Genomic DNA, 20,128 nt, shown 5'->3' with positions numbered 1-20,128 from the left:
GTCCTCAATGCTTTGTCCTCGACATTTCTTTATTCTGGCTGGATCTATCCAATCTGACCCATCAGGGGAATAAAAAAGGAGATAAAGACAGCATATTGAGCATCCTAAGTTGTGAGTATGTATCCCAGGCCCATCCAGGCTGCAAGACATCCACCTAGGGACAAGGGGTACCAATAAAAAAGAGCTTCCATTTTTGCCCTCAAGCCCTGAATCTCACATGCCTACTTCATGCACAACTGCCTATGTATCCACACACATATACACATATACTCACACAAGCTGTGAAGTGTCTCTAGCACAAGCCACTCCCCTGTGCACACAGTAAGTCCAGGATTTAATGGCTGGGCTTATCTTGTGCAACATTCCCAAGACTCCATTTTTCATTAGGCAATTTTTAAAGAGTTTTATGACCGCATGAACAATAATTTTTTTTAGTGAAAGCAGACTGAATTGTAAGTGGTGGTAATTACACCGAACTAATTGTAGGCAAAATTAGTAAGAGGTCAGATCCATTTGGTCGCAAAAGAAAATATATGCTTGGATCACACCTTCAATGATCTCTAGGGAATTAATTCATCATGAGATAAAAGGAATCTTCCTAAATCAACGGGGACTCTGTCCTAAAACATTTGTAGAAAATAAGGTGTCCTCATGGGTTTGGGTTAGATACCAGATGCCATTCTGCACCAGGGCTTCAACAGAACCAAGGCCTGGGGAGTCTATGTCAGTGGAGGGAGGACCCTGCATGGACTTTGTGTTTGTTTGTTTGTTTGTTTGCATTTGTGATTTTTTTTTTTTTTTGAGACAGGGTGACAAGTCTCACTATGTTGCCCAGGCTGCTCTTGAACTTCTTGGTTCAAGTGGTTCTCCCCATCAGCACACTGCCACACCTAGCTTTATGGACTTTTTTCCATGACAGGGATCCTAACCAAGTCACCTTCTCTAGTTCAGCTCACAGGATCCTTCAGGGCCTGGCTCTGCTCATTTCTTGCAACTTCATCCCCACCACACTCCAGCCACCTGCAATCATCTTTGTGTCCTTGACTTGAACATGAGGTTCCTTCTGGAACTCCCTCTCTGCAGCTTCTCCATTCACCAAAGCATTTTCTCTCATCCTTCCCAACAACTCAACTAATGCAGCCTGGGGGCATTAGAGGGGTTTCTTTTTTTTCCCCCCCAGTCTCACATGAGCTGGATGTCCCTGCTCCACCCCTTTCAGGACAGAGCATTTGTTCTCAGGAATACTGTTTCACACTGTATTACATAGTGAGGCAGGAGGTCAGACAACAGGTTTCCAGACACATCCCTGTGGGGGTGAGGCTGAGGGTCTGGTCAGGAAGGAGGGGCAGTTGATAAATGCTTATTAAATGAATTAATGGGTTCTCTTGCCTCTTAAGTCACACATTTGGCCGTCCTGGGTCATCTTTCTGTTCAAAGATAAGCACCGCTAATGAGAAGACACTACCTAGCATCTCCTCCCTTGTAGAACCTTCCACTCCAGGGTTGAAGCGTTTGATCCCCATTCCAAGCCAAAACATCAGGTCACTATCCAAATTCCAACATCAATGAGGACGAAGAGGGAGGGAAGAGAAGGAAGAGGGGTAAACAGCCAGATGGACACAGAAAGAAACTGACCCTTTTAGCTTAGTTTACCTGAGCTGCCCAGACAGGGAGGCCTGTAGACACCTGGCCACCAGGGAGAAAAGCTCCAACCAGGCCTCCAACCAGGACTTGGTGTAGGAAAGGTTCCCAGGAAGAAAGCCCATTCTGGAGAGAGACAATATGGCTGAAAAGACACACTGAAATCTTCAGCTGTGGCTTCGGCCAAGTAGTTACAAGAAGGGCCCTCAGAGATACAAAATCTAAGAAAAATAGTCCTGGCATCTAATTACAACAGTGCAGTTTGCTGCTTTTATCTGTAATTGGACTGTATAGTCTTTCATTCTAATTTACTTTACATCTAAACTGTGATAATCAAGACAAGCAGAACAGAATGGTCTCTAACTGGCTATCTTACTGACACCCGTTAATGCCTAATTATAACAACTAAATTAAAGATGCGACTGTAAAGAGGTGGAATATCAGTTTGAAGCATTTAATTCTGTGGAAAGGAGTAGAGATTTTAAATCCTAAGTAAGAAAATCAATATTATGCCTCATTATATTGGTATTGCTGAACAGATTAATGAAATTAAGTATTTTGTTGTGTTGCTTTTCTGTTTCTCCCATGCTATCCTGATGCAATGATAGTTTGTAATGAAGGAGTACTGCAGGGAAGGAAGTCTAAATTGAGAGCCAATTTATACACCGAAATTGGGAGATAGCTAATCTTGTTGATAGAGCAAGGGCTTTCTTTTGATATGGCTGGATTTTTTAGATAGGTATCATGGATCTAGACTTTTTGCATTCTTGCAGAACAAAAATAAGTTCCACTCAAAGCTAAGGGAAAGTGGCATCTTTCTTCTTATTCTTCGTTTTCTGTTTTGTTTTGTTTTTTCCCCCTTCTGGGGCTGGAGATCAAACTCAGGGCCTCACACAGGCTACCACTGAGCCACCGCTGAGCGGCCACCACCACCATCAGGCCTGTCTTTCCTCTTCTGATGGACTGATATGTCAACAGGAACTACATTGACAATGTCGGCCAACATCTGCCCACACTCTGGTTTGGGACAAACATCCTTGAAGTTTTCTGTGCCAGTGGCCTCCCGATTTATGCCAAGCTAAACACGGCTCCTATGAAAATGCCTGGGCTATCTCAGGGCAGGCCTCTTTTGGGTCTGGAAACACAGAATGAGCTACACTGAGGTCCTGCCCTCCTGGAACTTATCATTTGTGAACAGCTGGGCTACCAAGGCCTCAGCAAGCTGAGGGCCCCATTCAAGGAGGAAAATACAGCTCCAGTGAACTTATCCCAAACGCCCTCATCATAAAAATCAAGAATGAAGACATTTTAATTTCAACTTACATTTAAGTTGTCATTTGGGGGGAAAAGAGAATTTTCTTTTGAATTTTGCCTGTCTCATCATCTTTTCCGATTCCTGGGGCCTTTAGCAAGCTCTTAAGCACAGGAACGGATACCAAGGCAGGGGCGAGGGTGCCCTGGAGGCAGTGCAGAGGGGCTGAGTGATCAGCACAGGCCAGGGAGAGGTCAACAGCCCCTCTGAAAGGGATCCTGAGGGGCCAGACCGAACTCTAACGCCCTGGTTCTGCTGGCATTTAGAAGGCAAATGCCGATACCTCCCACCAGACACCTCCCAGCTGCACAAACAAAGCCAAATAAAAACTGCTGGCAGCCGCTGGTCCCACTGTGGCAGATGTGACTCCTCTGCACCATCTTGTCTGTTCTTAAGGTTTTTTTTTTTTTAATTGCAAACAGACAGATGTAGCTTGTCCCTTCCATTTTGTTTATGATGCTGCAAGAACACCTGTGGAAGAAAGGGTCGATGCAGAAATCCTTGACTTCCGTTCAGATGGCTTGTGACTGAGCCAGCAAGCTCAGCAATCCTGTTTGCTAATAATTCTGGGTTCCTCTGCCTTGAAGAACCACCCACAGGGGAATCCAAGGCACTTATGCATCCACGTGTCATGTGCACATGATGTTGTAAGCATCTATTCAAACACGTGGAGGACCTACTGTGTAGGCACAGCTTGGCCTTGATGTCTGTGGGCCGACTCCCCATTGCACAGGCTGTTTCCCATTACTCACCTACTGACCACTTACTCAGAGGACCCACAGCATTGAGAACACAGCTCTGACCATCATTTTGTTGATTCTCCTGATTTCAGATGAAGTGGTATGAAAAACAGATGTAGAAATCGCTCAAGTGAAAGCTAGACCTGTGGAAAGAGAGAAGAAGGGATGCTTGCAAGGTGGGCCCAGGCTTGGGGAATACAGCCTAACCCTGTGCACCTTTTTATAATGCACACCCAACCAGACCATTGGACACTGCTTATCTAGCTCTTACTTTATTTTGTTAGCACAGGCAATGAGAGTAAATGACGCTGCTTACAACTTGGCATGCAAGTGTCTCCTTTTCTCAACCCTGGGTTTTATGCTGTGTAACACACCAACCCTAAAACTTGGTGGCTTAAAAGTAGCCACCAATTAATAAGCTCAGGCTTCCGCTGGTGGGCTGAGTGATTCAGGCAGCAGGGTGATGGGTGTGTGTGTGTGTGTGTGTGTGTGTGTGTGTGTGTGTGTGTGTTTGTGTCTGTCCATTTTTACAATCAACCACAGATTTTTTTTCATTTCAAAATTCATTTCCTATGCTTCCCTATGAAATGTTTCAATCATTTATCTTCAGCATGTAGTGTTTATAAATGATACACCAGTTTAGTTTTTATTTCCATTAACACAGGTATATTTAGAAGAGTACTTTTAAATTGCAATTGGGTTAAATTTTTTTGCCTAAAGTTTTCTTTCTTTATTCTTTTCTATATTGTAGTCAGATATTTGGCTTGAATTAGTTCTATTCTTTAGGGTTTTAAAATGTGGGGGTGTGTGTGCGTGCATGTATATAATTCTTAATATGCTGTGGATATTTAAAAGTGTCTATTTTTATTGTTTGACACAAATATTATAGAGACAGACATATGCAGATTTAGATTTATATATAGAATTAGCCTTGTCTGTAATGGTTTTAAATTTCTCCTCTTGTTATTATCTGCTAAATCTGTTAATTTCTGAGAGGAGAACGCCATGTTATTGCTATAGATTTTTACTTGATTTATTTTGTGCCACAATCTGCAAAGAATTAAGAATGCATTGATTATACTATTCTTATATACACATACTTAAAACAATTATAATAATTTTAAATGTTATTAATATTAGTTGAAAAAATAAGATGGAACTATAAATTTAGAGTCTCTGTGAGAAACAGTCTTCAAATAAAAAGACATAGGACATAATATGAATGAGAAAAATCACAAGCTATATTATAATCAGACAAAGAAAACTTCAAGACAAATGATGTTTGTAAAAATAGAGACATTTCTTACAGATAAAGGCCCAATTCATCAAGAACACATAACAATGCAAATGAATGTGCATATGACATAGGTCTTCAGTATACATTAAGAAAATATTTTTTTTTTAAATTAGGGATAAATATGGGGCTGGGGTTATAGCTCAGTGGCAGAGTGCTTGCCTCTCACATGTGAGGTACTAGGTTTGATCCGCAGCACCACATAAAAATAAAGAAAATAAATAAAGTAAAGATATCAAAAAAATTAGGGATAAATAGACAAATTTACAATTACACCTGCAAACTACTCTCTCTCCAATAGATATCAGAACAAGAAGAAAAAAATTGCAATATTATCTGAAACTTGCAACCAATTTAATCTCACTGAGCTGAATAAAAGAAAACATTCAAAAGCTAAATCCATATTTATTTCAAGTTCACATGAAACAATCACCAAGATAGACCATCTGTAGAGAGATGAAAGAAGACTCAATAAAAATTATGCATTGAAATCATACAGAATGTTTTCCCTGACTATTATAGAGTTACATCATTAGATCAATTAGAGAGTGAAAAATATAAAATATGTATTTTTAAACTCCACCACTTTTAGAAATTAAAAAAAAATCTAAATATTCAGTGGGCCAAATATGGAACCACAACATTAATTATAAAATATTTTGAATGAAATAATAATAAAAATGCAACATTCTAAAATCTAGGGGATATGGCCAAAATTGTCTAGAGGAAATTTTATAATTACCTCTTTTTTTTAATTTCAAAATTAATTTTCTATGAATTTTTTAAATTCCATTAGAAAAGCAGAAAGGTTTAAAACTGAAGATCTAAGTTTCCAACTCAAAGGGCTAAAAAATATCTTTTTTAACAAAAAGAATAAATGAAACTAAAAATTAAGAGAAGAAAGTAGCAAATATATTAAAAGCAATCAATTAATAAAATAAAATTTTTTCTTTGAATTGATAAATAAAGTAAATAAACTCCTAGTGAGACTGATCAAGGAAAAGAGGAAAACACAAATTATCAACATCAGAAATAGAAGTAGAGCTATTACTACAGGTCCTACAGACATTTAGAAGACTAGTTCAGAGATATCACACCAATATATTTGACAATTTTAAGAAAATCAAAAAGTATTTTTTTAAAATTCACAGTTATTCAAGTACATCTAAGAAAAAGAAAACATACTTAGTCCTATATCTATTAAAGAAATTAAACTCACCATTAAAACCTTCCCACAAAGAGAAATCCATAACTAGATGGCTTTACTAGCAAGTTCTTTTAGATATTTATAGAATAAATAACAATAATCTTTTACAAACTCAGAAATTAAAGGAGAAAAAGACATTTTTCTGTATAATTTTGTAAAGCAGATATAATCCCTACACCAAAATCTTGTGAGACTATACTTGAAAAGAACAGTATAGAATCTTTCATTAACTTCGATGCAAAACATCTATCAAGTACTCAAAAATTTAACCTACCAATGTACAAAAAGTTCAATATATCTCAAAGAATGAAATTATTCCCAAAGTACAGGTCTGAATTGACATTGAAAAACAACTGTAATTCACCACATCAAAAAATAAATCAGAAGTGCCGGATGATCATCTCTACCTCTAGAACAAAATCCTTTGATAAAATTCAACACCACCTTTCCTCAGTATAACAGAAATAGCAGGAAACTTGCTAAATCAGATAATGGTTTTCCATGGAAAACTTATAGATAACAAAGTTACTTTATGTTAGACAATAATATCTAAGAGAAATTTGACAATGTTTAAGTAAATAAAAATCCATACCCACTCCATGGATTGAAATTCTTAAAACTTTTAAGATGTTTCTTCCCAAATTGATCTATTGATTCAATTTTATGCCAAATAAACTCAATAAGCCTTTTTTTTTACAAAAAAGAAATTAAAAAGCTGAGTCTAAAATTTAAATAAACATACATTTAGTACATCCAATGCCATTTTGAAAAAGAAGGACAAAGTCTTTTGAGGTTTATTATAAAACAATAATAAAAAGATACTATTATTGTTTTGTATAGAAACAAAAAGATCAATGAAATAGAATAAAGAGTACAGAAATAGGTCCACATCTATAGAGTCAAGAAATGTTTGACCAAGACACTAAAGTGATATTGTTTTTAAATAATTGTTTCTAGAATATCTCAATCCATCTGGAAAATAATGGTCTTCAATGTCTCCTTCCCACCATAGACAATAATTCAAAGTATATGATAGACAGAAAACTTAAAGCAAAAACTACAAAGCTCCTAAAAGAAAACAAAGGAGATTATCTTTATGACCTCAAGGCAAGAAAAGACTTTTTTGGAGAAAATCCAAAAGCATTATGTGTACAAGAAAAATAAACTGAATTCCACCAAAACTGAAAACCTCTATTCATCAAAATATATTTGGGACTGAATTAGAGCAAATTCTATTCCAGGCTGTTATAATTATGTCAAGATGAATCCCAGTGTTATATATAAATGAAAAGAGCCAATAAAAAGATAAAAGAAAAAAAGATATTGATAAGTTAATGGGAAACCTACAGACTGGGGAAAATACATCCAATGACTTGCATTTAGAATATATAAAGTCCTTTCACTCATTAAGAATGCAGTAAGATCAAGCAAAATAATTGAACGTGAACTTCACAAAGGAAGATAGGCAGTATGCACATGCACACTGTTCAACATCATTATCAGAGACACTCTAAAACCCTGAAGTGAACTTCCACTTCAGACTTTAGAGTGGCTACAGTTAAACGGAATGGATACCTCAAATGCTGGTAATGGTGTGGGGGCACCTAGAGAGTAAGATGGTACAGACATTTTGGAAACCAATTTGGTGATTTCTTATAAAATTACACATTGCTAACCCATGATCCAGTGTTTTACTCCTTGATATTTATCTAAGAGCAATTAAAACATATGTCCACAAACTTGCACAAGAATACAAGAACGCTAGTATAGCAACAACAAAATAAAAAAAGAAAGAAAAAAAAGAAAAAAAGAAACAAATCAGCTCTCCATCAACAATTGAATAGATAAATAAATTAAATAAATTATAGTATTTTCATACAATGGCATTCTATTCAGCAACAATAGAACAAACCGCTAATACATGCAGCAATATGGAAGAATCTGAAAAACATTATTCTCAACAAAAGAAGACAGACAAAAGAAGGGATACTGTATGATTCCATTTACATGAAGTCCCAAAACAGATAAAAACAAATCTATAGCAATAGAAATCAGAACTCATGGTTGCCTCTGGATGGAGCACAACAGGAAGTGTCTGGCAAGGCCCATGCAAAGATTTCTGGTTTGTGGAAATGCTTCGTATCTAATTCAGAACAAGTCGCTCGGTATATATGTATCCAACACTGATCTAACTGCACATTCAATTTAATATCTATGCACTTCACTATATGTTAATTATGCACGCATAAAAATTCTAAAAATCTCAAGTGATAATCCTATCTCTTTCTGGCAATCTTCTGCTCATTAGTTGAAGTCCTCAAAATGAACCCCCAGACCCCACACAACCACTTTGCACCTGCCAAGAGAATGTAATGGCAAACTCCCATCTGATCAAATTCCACAGGCTATTTTTTTTTCTTCCAACTACATTTCCATGCACCTGCCACACTGTACCATATACACTGTAAAAAAAAAAATAGATAAGGAAAACAGATGGAATCTAATCCAAATTTATTACTGACAATCGTCACTGGGTAAATGGAAGTAACACCTCTCTTTTAGAGTCAGGCAGGTGAAACAGTTAAAACATGTCCTCCTAAGTAGGTTAAATACTTCTCTTGTTCAGAAGTTTATTTATTAAGTTTTCCTTAAATTTTGATATTGCCTTGGCTGCAAGTACTAATTGATTCATGCACTTGAAATGGTAAATGTTGACTTGAAATAGTAAAATCACTACATTTAAACAGCAAGGATCCTTCCTGTTTTCCCCCTAAGCCCAGTCAAAATCCTTTCTGGAGTCTCCAACTCCATGGCCCTGGGCAGAAAAATCTCAAAATAAGAGAGTTCTAAATGCCTCAAGAAACTCATCACTGTTTCGCTGGCAGCAGGGTGCATCCTGCAAGTTCAAGTTCACAGCTTCTTTTCCCATCCCGATCATGAAACCTCAGGGACAATTCCTGGAGTGAAAGGAAGCTCAAAAATCCTGTTTGGTTTGGATCACTGACATCAAGGTTTGAGTCTCCTTAAAATCAGTTTTCCATGCTAATTACTAACTTTGAAAGACCGGAAAAGTCAATTTCCAAATTGCAAAACAAGCCAGAAAAATAACATGTTTTGATGATGTTCTGCTTTTGTGTTGGATTTCAGTGAAAATTTCATCCCTTATTCTCAAAAGATGGATGTGTAGGTGGTACCTGTCAGTCTACCTTATTAGGCTCAGAAGTCCCATCACCATCAAACTCTAGCATTAAAGGAATGCAAATTATTAATTTATAGTAAAGGCAATGTGAAGAGATGGTGATAAGAAGAAATCGTTATGCTATTTTAGATTAACCCTTTGCACTATTGTATGGTTTGGATAAAGCTTAAGTGTATCCCCTAAATGTCCATGTGTTGGAAGGTTGCCCCCTAGGCAGTGATATTAAGAGACGGTGGGACTTTAAGAGGTGGGGCCTAGTGGGAGGTCATTACTGGTAACTCCCCTGAATCACTCTGGCTTCTTGTCTTACCTTATGGTCTCTCACATGCATCCCACCCATGATGCCATGGACCATGAGGTGGTGCTCCAGGGGGTCCTGATCAGAGCCTATGCAATGCTGTTTGGAGTTTCAGCCTCCAAAACTTGGAGTTAAATAAACTTTTTTTCTTTATAAGTACCTCACCTCAGGTAGTCCATTACAGTAATGAAAAAATGGACTAATAAGCATGCTTATAACCAATACCTATCTCTTAATAATTTGTTACTCATCAAGCCTTGCTGCTTTGAAATGAATCAGGATCCAATACTTCAGAGTTTGCCAAAGGGCAAACTCCTAAAGATTGGTAAGTATTTACCTAGCTTTTTCTTTCCCAAATCTCCCTGACCTCAATTCTCTGAGTGAGCTGAAGAAACTAGGTCCCATCAGACACACAATACCATGGTGTGATGAGGAGCCAAGACATCTTCCCACCTGTTCCAACTCTGCCTCTGTAGAACCCCAGGTAACTCTCTCACTTAGTCCTATGCATTTACTTTGTCTGACAATCCTCAGTTTGGTTCAGCTAAGAATTACAGGGGACACTTTGTATAAATATTTTTAAAAACATAATTGGACCACGGGGACCCACCTTAACATTCCACCTAATTGCTTCAACTATATTTGGGAACCCAGATTTCCATATCTTCTAGAATAATGGTTCTTAATCATGGCTGCATATTTGAATCACCTTCTGAGCTTGTAATTTTTAAATAATAAGATTAATGAAAGTGTCCCATGTCCCAGCCTCCTTCCAAACAAGAACTCTGGAGACTAGGAAGAGAGGCTGGCTTCTCAACTTTTGTTAAAAGTTCTCTGGTTGTGAAAGCCCAACCAGAATTAAAAAACTGATCTAGAAAAGATCGTGCAATCCATTATTGATTTTTGGGGTGCTGATTTCTGTCTGTCAATCATTTAGACACATTATCTCTGACTACAAAAATCCTTCCATAAATTCCCACACCTCTCTAGCTATCCTCCAACTCTCATGTCATGATATATTACCTTTTGGCTTGTTGACTTTGATTAGCTACAAAAAAAAAAAAAGAAAGAAAGAAAAGAAAAAAGAAATTTTGCATCTAGTTCATAAGAAATATCAGACTGTAATTTTCTTATATTGTTTGATTTTTATATCAGGGCTATTTTGGTCTTAGTGGGTAAGCTGAGAAATATCCTCTCCTCTTCCAGTTTCTGTAGGAGTGTAGCTGGGATTGGCATTATTTATTTCTTAGATGCCTGGTGGATCTCAGCAGTGGAGCTGGATGGATATGGAGTTTTCTTCTCACTTCCTCCAGTCTCCTCCTCATGGGCCAACAGGAAGCCAGGGGTGGTCCTTAGGAACACAGAGCAGGTAGAGAACGGAGAGCCCTCCGGGAGGCAGAGAGGTCCAGCATGGTTGATAGGAGTTGCTTACTTTTCCTGTTTCGGGATGCCTTTAATACCACTGGATTCATTTTCAAAGTGTATCTCTAATGGTACTAAATCGCCTTGTGAGTAAACATCCAAACCTGCAGGACCACCTGGTCTGCCTCCCAGCCCTGTTCTCAGCCTGGGCAAGGGCCGCCTACACTGCTGTCTCTTTATCACCATGAGCCACTCTGTGGTCCTGTGCATCCTCCACTCTTTCCTGCCCCTAGGGCCTCCTGCCATGCTGTTCCTTTGGCATGAAATACTTTCCTCTCTCTGTCTTTGCTCAGCCAACCCTTATTTAAGTCTTAGACTCCAGTTTAAATATCTCACTACTAAGAAGACTTCCCTGTTGCCCCAGATTCTAGTGCATCTGGTATACATGTGGACGACTCTCCTTGCTCATGGCCCTGTCACAGCATATTTACGACATCACCAGCACTGGGACCATATGCCCAATAGCCATGATGTCTTTGGAGCCTGAAGAAATCCATACAGTGTAAGAAAGCTAGCATTATTCCTCAGGTAGCATCTGTCACCTCCATGAAGATTCACACCATATTCAAGCCTCACTCGGGGAAAATAATGAGGATTTTTGGAAGTCCCAGGATTAAAATATTTTGCCCCAGGTTTCTCACTTTATCATTGCAATTCAAAGGTGTTTTTTGTTTGTTTGTTTGTTTTGTCTCAGGGTCTTAGCTCCTCCTACAATCCATGCCTAATATCAGTGCAATGAACCCAGCAAGGAGCTTAGAAAGTCTTACTGAAGTGAAGGGGACTAGCAGAAAATGTGGGTCCCCATCAAAAAGGTGGAGCAGTAATATTTCTGGTGTTTGAGAAGGAATTAGTTAAATTGGAGAATAAACAGAAAAAAAAACCCCTACAAAATCAAAAGTCATCATGTTCTGGAGGTCATGTGTGAGCACACAGGGGACAAGTTTGCCATCCTTAACCACAATTCTGTTTGAGTAATATGTGTTACTAAGTTGATATTAAGTCTGAGCACCAGGCTTCTGCAACTTTAGCCAGTGAATATATTTAGCAACTTGGAAACCAACTTCCCCCTAGATTTTTTATCAGATTTACTTCTGCATCTTTAGATCCTAGCACAGTGCCAGAATCATAACTAGTAACTGATTGATTTACTGAAATACAGAATCTGAAGTTGGGCATCCACCCACGGAAAAATGTCCACAGAATGGAAGACGATCAAGGCAAAGAGATGAATACAACCTCAAGCCCAGGACAAATGGTGAGTCCGAGATCACAAGACAGCTTAAGCTAACTGGAGCAGAGGGAGTGGGGAGGGGGGCTAGGATAGAGAGGGGAACTGAGCCAGAGGCTCCTGAGTCCCCCACCCCAGTGTCTTTGGAGCCAAACTAGTTTGGGGGCTGAGGGGAGGTGGAGGGGCCCAAACTTGATGATGTCCTTTTGGGGTCTTCCAGGCTTCCTCCCCCCTCTGGCTCCCCCCCCCATGCTGGGAACACACATGACTGGCATCAGGACGCTGATCCATAGGGGCGGGGGGTAGCCACAAGAAAGGGTCACCAGCTTGTGAAATGGTGATTATCTTCAAAAGCTTCAAGTGCAATCCCCATTCTTGACAGGCAATATAGAAAAGGACAAGGAAGAAAATGCTAGTTACCCATAATACCACCACACCATACCTCCTAAGTGCTGCTAATACTGGGGGATTTTCTTCTCATATCCATCTTTGTTAAGAATGTGGAGTGTTAAGTGTGTGCATGTGTGTGTGTGTGTGTGTGTGTGTGAAATACATGGAGTGTGTGCAATCTGTGTGCACATTACATGCACTCTGCATTGTATCATGTGCTGTACATTGGTGCTGTAGTATGTGGTTTGGGGTTCTGCAGGGGGTTTAGGTGCACGTGGGTTAGGTATGAGACTGTCTCATGGATATTCAATGTGAGTATGTGTGCATGGTGTGCATGTGGGTTGTGTCACGTGTGATGTGCTTTTCGTATCCTATGTTCTAAGTGTGAGTACAGTACAGGTGTGTGCTGTGTGCTGTGTGTTTGTGTCTTGCATTTATGCATCGTCTGTGTTGTGTATTGTTTGATGTTCGTACATAGTGTGTATTTTATCAGAGTGAATGAGTGGTGAGTATGTGCTATCTCTGGTCAATGTTTTCTACGTGTGAATGTGAGTTTGCGTGAAGCAGAGTAGACCGAGGCAAGTGACATCATTATCCAGCTCAGAATTATCCTCTCTTCATGGCAAATGATAGGGATTTCCAGGTAGTATATTGATTGAAACTTTCCTTTAAAGTGAAAATTTTAAAGGAAGTTTATTTAAATAAAATTCTCACTGGGCACGGTGGTGCACACCTCTAATTCTAGCAACTGGGGACAACAGTTGTTGAGGCAGAGGGATCATAAGTTCAAGGCCAACCTCATCAACTTAGCAAGACCCTCAGCTACTTAGTGAGCCCCTGTCTTAAAATAAAAAATAAAAATAGACAGGGCTGAGGATGTAGTTCATTGGTAAATCACCCCGGGTTCATTCCCCAGGACCAATTAAAAATAATAACAACAAAAAACTCTACTGAAAAATTGGATACATTTTGTCTGGAATATGGCAGAATTCTTTGGGAGAATGTTTGGGAAATGCTGCTAGAGGAATTTTGAATCCTTCCCCATGATCCAAGAACACAAATTCTGAATTTTTCTTTTGGAAAATTAAGATCTATGGCAGCAAATTGCTATAATAGAGAGGAAGAAAAGAAAGGAAAAGAGAGAAGAAAGGAAAGGAAGAAAGTAAAAACAAAAAAGGAAAAAAGAATCGGAGAAGCCAAGCTTCCTGCCCTGCGATGACCGGGCCCACAGGAGATGGCCCCACCTCCAGGCAGGGAGAAAGTCCTCGTGGTCACACTGGGTGCAAACTGGCCTCATGTCCGGGGAAACAGCTCACACCCTTGGCCCAGCTACTCTGCTCAATGGCATCCCTTGAGGCTCCAGGGTCTGTCTTTCCTTGGGTGAGAGACAAAGACACTTGTCCCCTCTTTTGACCACTTCAAAATTTTTCCACCTCCAAATTCAGATTGAATCCAGATCCAGGGCAGTGAGCAAGAACCATCCCGAGACTGCCCCACAGTGAGTGCCTGAGGTGCCTCCCCTGTGATGGAGCACCCACTGTCCCTTAAGCTGGGCAACGGTCTCCTGCACTGCCCTTGGACTTTGGGGACTGTCATCTTTAAAACCAACCCCACAACAGTCATTTTATATGGTTTCTGGCAGGTCACATGTTGCTTCTGTTTACATTCATGAATTCCCCCAAACAAACCTAAGCAGGAGATATTGTCTTTTTCCCAAAACAGGGGCAAAGTGTGTACCTCAGGACAGTTAATACAGCAGATGCCAGTTCATCTTGAATTTCTGGTACTTTCTTTAACCAGGTATGTCTCTCCATCAGCATCATATGGCAATTGATGAGCCAAATTGGCATTTAACCCAAGTACCCAGATCCCAAAACTCCCATAGCTTCTGCTGACCCTTGGGACTGTCCGGAGTGGCTGCATCTTCTGGATGTGGCCCCGGCTCCACCATCCCCACTGCCACCCAACCCTCATCCCCCACATATCCCTGCAGCTAAGAGACCCCCACTCCACACAAACCCCTTCTCCCAAGTGCTTCCTCTGGACCGCTGGGGCTGGCCTCCCCTCTTCAGGCACGGAGCAATTTCTCTCTGAGACAGATACAGAACATAATGAATGAACAAGACCTTAAGGAAAAAAGAGAGTGAACCATATTTTTCTTTTCTTTCCAGATAAAAATAATATGCCAGCACATCAGAATCTCCTGTGACAGAGCTAATGTCCAGGGGCAAAATAGGAAAAAAAAAAAAAAAAAAGCAACCTCTCTTGCTAATTCGAACCTAACAACAGGCCCCTCCAATGACCAGGAAGCCCCAGAAATCCCTCTCCAACGAGGGCACGCCAGGAGACCTATGAGAGTTCTAGAGGAAAAAAAAAATTCCCTTTGCTTCATTTTATCCCTCTTCGTTAAGTACGGCTGGAAAATATCTGTAAAAATTAACCTAAAGCTTAATGGCTTATGTAAGAATGCCTTAATAAAAATATGTTGGCAAGCTTATTGGACTGTACCATTAGACCCCTCCCCCTCGATAGTCTTCAGTCTCATTTCTGTCTAAAGCTTATTCAGCAAACCAAAATGCCAATGCTCTCCTTCAATTTCCACTTCTTTGAACCTGCTAATTTACGAATGAGAAAGGATTTATTTGTGTTATTAGCTACACGTAACCTCTTGTTGAAAAACTAGTTTTAAATACTGAAATCTTGAGATGCTTCAAGATCCACCAGATACCTAAAGGATGACTTTGATTTTTTTTTTTCCCTCTCTGCAAGCTGTGTTTGATTTACATCAATTAGGTCCTCCCCATAAGGTATCATATCACGGGAAGGCTAATAACCCAGAAATAACCTCATTAAAAGAGACAGCATATCGGTCTAAACAGAATGAACTCTAAGCAGAAAAATTAGTGACCTGGAAAGTAGCAGGAAGAGGTAATGGCAGTATCAAGAAAAAATGCATTCCCGTTAGCGAGCCAAAGGAGAAATCACCAGCGATAAAGGAACAACACAATAGAAGCAGAAGCAGAACATTTTTTTAATGTTTTTAATCTGTTCAAATCCTGTAACATGCAATTTATTTTTCCCCAGTCAAAAATAGTCTCTGGAATCATGTATGTGTTTCCATAGACTCAAACACATAAAGTGCTTCCAATACCAGTCTGGGTCCTATGTCAGTCATGCTGACTGTCTATCTCTAAGGATGGCAATTTCTGGGGCTCTGAATTTTTCCACCCTCATGAACAGTTTTCCAGTGTGTGAGTCTCTCTAACCATTGCCTGCCTGGTCCCAGCTGATACAAAGCCTTTCTTTTTCTCTTTGGCAAAAAGATACACGGTCTGCCCAACGAAGAAACCAAGTGCCCTTCTGCTACTTCATGTTGATACCTAGCACCCCTTACCCCCCACCTGCCCACAGCCCCACCCATCCATTTGATTCCATTTTGCAAATGCAAAGTTTGCAGTGCAAAGTTGGCTTCCTTGAAGCCTCATGCGTGCCAGTTTGGTTTAAAAAACAACAAAAAAAAACCCAAAAAAAGCCCAAGGAAGAGATTACATCTGAGGGAAGCCATTTCTAACTGCAAAAGGAAACAGGAGGAGGACATACCTGTAGTGCCCTTGAGCTCCTGCTACCCGGAGAGTCTGGCCTCCCATGGAGATGTGAGAAGTTTGCATCCAAAGGGCATCCAGTTGCTGAGTCAGAAAGAATGATGTTGAAATAAAAATAAATAAATAAAAATAACTGAGCTTTAAATGCATATAAATGATTTTACATAGCACACGTATTGCTCACATACTTAGGACTGGAATTGTAGTTACATTGGTGAGAACCTCCTAATTAGCTCTCACTGGAATTTTCCATTGACCATTCCTGGGCAGGTAAAGCCACAGACAGAAATCACCTCCCTAGGGTCTCTGGGTTTTAAGCAATTTCCCAGCAGCAGGAAACACAGGAGACTGAATCCTTGCTGCACCCAAGAAGAGGATGGGAAAGATCACCTGTGATCTTGTGAAACATATATACAGTCTTCATCCCTGTTTTCTGGCATCTAATTCCTAAGATCCTTGGAATTTTCAAAGCAATGTCTTTCTATAGGTCAGTGAATTGACTGATGGCTGACAGCCCCCAGGTCACTTCGGGCTAGGGGCTGCTTTCCTGAAACACCAAGGCAGGATCAGAAGGTTAGGACTTTTGGCCCTGTCCCCCAAATACCAGAGAGGCTGAAAATGAAGTTGATCTTCAGTGGCCAATTATTTAATCATTCATGCCTAATTAATGAACTCTCCATTAAAAAAAAAAAAAAAGACAGGGTTCAGAGAGTTTCCAGAAAACTGCACACATGGAAGCCCACCAGTATTGACCTACTCTTCTGGGCAGGACATGGAATTCTGCACCTTTTCCCCACTACCTTGCTGTATTAGCTCTTCATCTCTATCTGTCCTTCAGAGTAAACCAGTAAACATATTTCCCTGAATTCTGAGAACCACTCCAACAGATGAATCAAACACAAGGAGAAGGTGGTGGGAACCCTGATTCAGAGCCAGGGTGTCAGAAGCACAGGCCACAAATTAGGGCTTCCAACTGGCATCTGAAGTGGGGGGTGAGGACCGCTTTGGGGACCGGAGCCCTCAACCTGTGGGATCGGATGCTGTCTCTAGGTAGGTAGTGTCAGGATCGAGTTGAATCAGACGGAAGTGAATGGCACTGAAGGACGGTCGGCTGGTGTCGCCTCAGAATCAACCGCCCGGGTTGATGTGTAGGAAAAGACCTCCACACACTGGGTCCCCAAAGTCTTCTGTGAGGATGTCTGTGTGAGACTAGAGGAGACACTGAGTTGGATTTTCCTGTTCACCACCATATACTACCGGAATCTGGGGCCTGCGCAACCTGCGTACTGGACTCTGAGTCGTTAGACCTGACACTGGGTTGAGTTATAAGGAGGAGATAAGGAAAAAATGAGGGTAGACCTCTCGGCCTGGTGCACCAAGCTTCCTGCTCCTCCCTGACCCCAGGAAATCTCCAGCCCAGAGGGGCAGCAGCCATGGGCCTGTGTGGCCTGGGTACTAGAGTGCTCCTGATTTTGAGACTGCATCTCCCTCCCCTTCCCAGTCTCACCTGCCCACAGGAGCCAAGCTCTTGTCCCTGCCTTCACACACCTGTTCTCATGCCACTCTGAAGTCTCACCTTCCCACACAGACCCTATGTCATCACCTGTGCCTCCTGCCCAGGAAGGTTCCTGATGGCTTAGGCCAAGGGTGCTTAATTACTTAGTCTAACTCTAGAATCATGCAACCCCCTCCCTTTTTATTCTTTTTCTTTTTTTTTTTTTTAATTCTAGGAAGGTGAATCAGCACATGCTGCAGGGACCTCAGACCAGAGCTCTTGCACGAAGAGGCCAGTACTCAGGGAAGAGGATGTGGTGAGGACCCTGGTCAATGGAAAGGCGAATGGGAGCAATCGTCAAATATTAACTTCAATACTCTTGAAAAAGAAAGAAAAACATTCAAAGTCGGAAACCAGGATTTTTGTGGGAAATTTCCTGGGGTTCACTAATGGCTCAATAATAGTTTTTAAGAATGAATTAGTAAACCGGAGTCTGCTGGTGGCCCACCCAGCCCTTGGCCTGCGGGGCTGCCTGCTCCCTCCCTGGGGATGGTGAACAGTTCTCTAAGGGTGGCCAAGCACCCACCTCTCCCACAACCCACCCAGCGGCAGCCCAGGAGTGGGAAGGTGTCACACACCTGAGAGAGCTGGGGCATTTCCCTCTCCATCTCCCACAAAGAGACAAGCTCCTTCCCCATCCTCCTTCCTGTGCAGGAGGGGCCACGTTGACTTTGCCCACAGCATCATTAAGGCAGAAGAAACCATTGAAAAGTGTGTCACTCCCCTGTGCGAGGATTGCCAGAGAGCTAAGAGCTTCTTAAGCAGATTCATTCCAAGCTCTTTGGGCCCCTTCTATAAATAAAGCTTTAGACAATTTCAGAAAAGGGTATTTATTTACCTGAGAGATCATAACGGCCCGTTGGGTGCCTTTGGCCCTGCTGGGTGATCTTCAGGCACTCAGCCCCCTTTCACCTGGTTAGGCCTCTCTCTAGGTAGCAAAAATGGAGTTTCACCCCATGCACAAGCAGGTGCCCGACGTGGAAGTCTTCTCCTCTGAGGGCTCGCTCTGATCTGAGCTAGTAACACAGAGGCGGTGGCAGAGGCCAAGGGGAGATCATTCGTAAACACTGGCCGGATGACTCCAAGCCAGCACAAACATTTCTAAAATGGCTAGAGGCTACAGGAAAGGGGCAGGAAGAAAGGCGGAGGAAAGAGTAGTTTTTTTCCTCAAAGCATCAGGGAAAGAAAAGAACTAAGAAACAACTACAAAGACACAGGTAACTACCAAGAGAACAATTCCTTCCCTCTCTGGCTCTCACCTGCTGAGATTTGGGGCCCAGGTCTCACATGTCTTTTTGGTTTAAATTGCTTTCTCAGCCCCGGACACTCTTGATATTCTGGGACCAGGTCACTCTTGCCTTGTCTACCCACTAGGTGCCAGTAGCATTCCCCTCTCCCACTGTGATAACCAACAGTGTCTCCAGAGCTTGACAAATGTCCCTCAGGGAACAGAATCATTTCAGAAGAAGAACCACTGGATGAGACACAGAGATGAACTTGAGAATCAGTGCACAAAAATAGCAAACATCAACAGGCCTGAGAGACAGCCGACCTGGATTCAAGTCACAGCTCCACCATCTCCAGGGTGACCTTGACCAAATTTTGTCACGTCTAGAACTCAATTTTCTCACGTATTATCTGGGACTACAGACACTCCTCTAAACAATGGAGCAATGTCCCAAAAAATCACATTATAAATTCAGGATACCATGAATCAAAATGCATTGAATATGCAGAACTTAGCAAATGTGACAACTTAGTGACAAGGTACATATTGGTTGTTTCCTCTTGTGATCTTGTAGTTGACTGGGAGCTGTGCCTTACTACCACTGTCATCCAGCATCTTGAGGGATTATCATATTGTATATCACTAACCCAGAAAAAGATAGAAATTCAAACTTTGAAATACAGTTTCTACTAAATGCATACCATATTTTGGTTGACAAGCCTAGTAAAGCTAAACCCAAAGGGGAAAGGGAAAGATCCTTTCTAGAAGGAAATTGGAGTACTATTACCCCAAAGTTTAATAAGACATTGGGGGCTGGGTAGACAAAAGCAAAAAACAGTTACCATGCTTCTAGAACGCACCCATCTGCACTCTGCTGGGTCAATAGCCAAGGGTTACTTCAGCACAGAAAGCTGAAATACTCCATCCCATCAGCACAGTGGTCTCATCTTATGAACGAGCATGTGTTCCAAGACCCCCATGGATGCCAGAAACCATGCACAGTGGCAAGCTC

At 41.1% G+C, this 20,128-nt stretch overlaps 1 long non-coding RNA gene across 1 annotated transcript in view; it reads right to left on the bottom strand.

Annotated features, from left to right (window-relative positions):
* Positions 1–19,041, bottom strand: part of LOC120888119 (uncharacterized) — a 28,349-nt gene extending 9,308 nt beyond the window's left edge. Inside the window, exons 1-3 of the long non-coding RNA XR_013431214.1 lie at positions 18,727–19,041; positions 16,332–16,417; positions 3,706–3,836 (exon numbers count right to left, since the gene is read on the bottom strand). This is a non-coding gene — a long non-coding RNA (uncharacterized LOC120888119). The remainder of the gene's footprint in view (positions 1–3,705; positions 3,837–16,331; positions 16,418–18,726) is intronic.
* Positions 19,042–20,128: the final 1,087 nt, after the last annotated feature.

Source organism: Ictidomys tridecemlineatus, chromosome 15, assembly GCF_052094955.1.
Source record: "Ictidomys tridecemlineatus isolate mIctTri1 chromosome 15, mIctTri1.hap1, whole genome shotgun sequence".
NCBI classification, from domain to species: domain Eukaryota; kingdom Metazoa; phylum Chordata; class Mammalia; order Rodentia; family Sciuridae; genus Ictidomys; species Ictidomys tridecemlineatus.
This window is presented reverse-complemented; position numbering and strand designations above follow the sequence as displayed.